Raw genomic sequence first — 3,554 nt, 5'->3', positions numbered from 1 at the left:
CAAACCTGTAAAAAAAGAAATACTTACCTTTCAAATTAAAAATCAATTATGGAGGTAGAGGGATGTGAGGCTGCGGACCATCGGGGTTGATGGCCCGTGCACGCCCTGTTCCTCCTTCGGGAGGGACAGGTTCTTTTCTTCAACCCTAACCCTCCTTCTACCCTCGTAGGAGGAATCAATTCCCCTACCCTAACCCTAACCCTAAAAGACAAGAAGGAACAAGTGACACAAACAAGAAAAACTGGAAAGGATATAAAGGAAGGGGGTGCCATTAAAGAGAACATAAGAACACAGGACGGGATGTCTAAAATGCAGGGGGTGCCATGTAAAAGAAAGAAAAAAACATAGAGAAAAAAACAAATGAACCAAGGGGTAAAGTTGAAAGACGAAACACAGAGAAAGATAGAAAAAGGGAGAGTCACGTAAAAACTGAGAAACAGAAAAGACAAAGAAAAGAATTAGAAAAAAGAAATGTCTGGAAAAAAAAGGGGCGGAGACAGCCCAGTATAAAAGGCCCTGAGTGGCAACAGAAAGACAGAAACAGAAAAGAACACAGAGAGACGTTGGGCCAGCCTGAGGAAGGCTATACCCAGCCGAAACGTCGCGATGGCCCAACGGCAGTGCACTACACCCGCTAAGGGTAATTTTTTGAATAGGGGGCACCGTTCCCAATCCCATTGATGGACCGTGCACCTCAGGCTCCGGCAATAGCCGGGCCTGGTCTTACCTCAACACCCGTCCTACCCCCTGCTGGACCAGCGCGCACCTTTAGCTCTCCCGCCGTGTGCTTCGGTGGGGGATTGGCTTAGGGCCATCAAGATGGAGCGTTACGAAGACAGTTTCCTTCAGGCTGGCTTCAACTCAGTGGACCAGCTGGCCCCAATCACCACACAGGATCTGCTGCACATGGGTGTGACTTTGGCTGGGCATCAGAGGAAAATCCTTTCCAGCATCCAGACAATGACCTTTCAAAACAAGAGCACTGCAACTGTGACCTTCTAGCTGACCTGCCTCTTATTCTGGACATGACACCAGCACACAGGTGCTGCCAAGTACTGAGAGCACTCTGGATCCTCTTTCTGTGAGCCACTTTGAACACGGACTCGTAAAAGGGATTGGCGACTTTATTCGTGACCAGAAAAAATAGGGAGAAAAAACTATGGTGTGAACTGTTGTGCAGAGATTGGCAGGTCTCTGCCACACAGAGGGACCAGGTGATGAAGCTGTGCGGACTGACTGCTTCTTTATTTTTTTGTTCTTTTGTTTGTTTTTTGCAGTTTGTGCTTTTACATCCACCCAAGATTTGGACTCAGTACATGTGGTGAGCAAAGAGGAACAGCGGACCAGAGTTTACACAGTTCTGTATTGTCATGTCATTACAAAAAAACAAAACAAAAAAACCCAAACTGGTTTGTTGTCCCAAAATGTCACTTTGATCTTTCACCAAAGGAGACAAAAAAGACGAGAAGAAATGCCAAGATTTTTAGTTTTCGTATTGTTGTAATTATGAATGGGAACCGCTCTCGATGCCGACTACGTTACTTCAGAGACACCTTTCACATCAAAACGTGAACATTTTAATGTGAGATTTTACATTTTGTTGTTCTTTCTCCCCCATTTGGAAAAAAAGAAAAAGAAAAAAAAGAGGAGAAAAAAAGAAAAAGAAAGAAAGTACTCCGCCGAAACGTCACGTGGGCCCCGAGCTACTTCACCCAAGATATGGGCAATTTTTTGAACACCCGGGCAGGGTCTCCATCTTCCTGCCCCCATTGATGGACAGTGCACCCAGGACCCTTTAGGGGGGCCTGCTTTACCTCATCCCTAACCCTAACCCTCCTGAGTTCGTTCATTATGAGAAGTGTTTGTAAAATTTGCCACAGACGTCCATGTGATCAACAACAGACACACGTGATTCCCCTTCGTGGTCTAAACCAATCAGAGATAGTCAGGGGCGGGACCTCTGTCCGTGGTCCAGCTGGAAGTGGAGGTGGATATAGACAGGTGAGTAGCTTGAATGAAGCGATATCGATTCATTAAATCCTGAATTGAATGAATATAAATGTGTTTTACCAGAAACGCCAGAATCTCAGGTTAAAGCTCACAAAACTATTTCAACAACAACCAGCAAATGAGAGCAGGAAACGCATTCCACACGAAGACGTAAACAGAGCGGACCGACGCATCAGAATTAGCTTAGTCGGCGTGGGGGCTAATATCATCCTTAATTCCTTCTTACTTTTGCTGTTTTGCTTCCAACACGATAAAACCCACAGTTCACGCACGAACTGTGAGAGAAACTTCAAGAAAAGTTTCCCATCTCAAACATGTGTTTTCTGCATTACTCATTCGCTTATTACCCATCAGTCTACCGTTGTTTACAGCGCTGGCGGCCGCTGTCTTTTCTTTCCTTTGTACTTAAATGACGTCGGATAAGAAAGCTTAATTTCTGCTGTTTAATACTGAAGAAATGTAAACTTTTTCAAATTAGGTATAATTGCAGAATATTTTTAAGGTTATCTGCTATAAAATCCATGCCAGGAAAATCTCCTTTATGTTTTTTATTTTATTTTATTCTCAGTTACTTTGACACAACGGCATGTGCTGTGATGGTCACATCTCTGATAAAGTTCAGTGTCAGTACTGATAAATGATCAGAATTATAAGATCTCTCACTTTCTGAGTAAAAATTGCACCAAATCGAATCTGGACCTTGTGAATCGGAATCAAGTGGATTATAGAAATCAGTGATGATACACAGGCCTTGTGAATATCCTAGGACCGACAGAAGTGGATATAACTGACCGTGGGCAATGAGAAAAGATGAAAAGAACGATTGATAACTTTTTTGTCAAGTTAAGGCCTGATCGATCTGAAATTCATAGCCAGTGCTCTGACAGGGAGCCATCAATCTTTGAACGCTGATTTGGGTGCGCCCAACTTTTTTTAATAGTGTGCATAAGAAAAAGCCAGAAGAGGGAGCACCTCTGATTCAATCCCAGTTGCAAAGCAGCTGACCAGCTTCTCTGTGTGTGTATGTGTCTCTCTCTCTTTTACACAAAAAACACATGTCAATGCGCTTGCAAAAACTTTAATATGCAAAGCACAGGACGTCCCAGCTGGTCGCCCTCCGGTGGACCACAGATGCAATTGCAGCAGAGGGAGCCCCTCTTGTTAAATCCCAGTTGCACTGCAGACCTCACAGTGTGTGTGTGTGTGTGTGTGTGTGTGTGTGTGTGTGAGTGTGTGAGAGAGAGAGAGAGAAATTAAAAAGCAATGAAATTCAAATTTTGCACTACAGACCTCACTGTGTGTGTGTGTGTGTGTGTGTGTGTGTGAGACAGACAGACAGACAGACGGAGAGAGGGAGAGAGAGAGAGATTCAAAGCACTGTAATTCAAATGTTGCACTGCAGACCTCAGTGTGTGTGTGTGTGTGTGTGTGTGTGTGTGTGTGTGTGTGACAGAGAGACAGACAGAAAGAGAGAGAGAGACACTTGCTGTGGATTTAAAAATTTAAAAAAACACACAGAAAACCCAAAGAGAAAAAGAGGCACA

The 3,554-nt window shown here is 44.0% G+C and overlaps 1 long non-coding RNA gene across 1 annotated transcript in view; it reads left to right on the top strand.

Annotated features, from left to right (window-relative positions):
• Positions 1-20, top strand: part of LOC146573473 (uncharacterized) — a 1,561-nt gene extending 1,541 nt beyond the window's left edge. Inside the window, exon 2 of the long non-coding RNA XR_014892844.1 lies at positions 1-20. This exon is cut by the window's left edge and continues 611 nt beyond it. This is a non-coding gene — a long non-coding RNA (uncharacterized LOC146573473).
• Positions 21-3,554: the final 3,534 nt, after the last annotated feature.

This window comes from Mchenga conophoros, linkage group LG6, assembly GCF_057382185.1.
Source record: "Mchenga conophoros isolate Kocher_MC1m ecotype Shallow Benthic linkage group LG6, M_conophoros_male_GT1.1, whole genome shotgun sequence".
Lineage (NCBI taxonomy): Eukaryota > Metazoa > Chordata > Actinopteri > Cichliformes > Cichlidae > Mchenga > Mchenga conophoros.
This window is presented reverse-complemented; position numbering and strand designations above follow the sequence as displayed.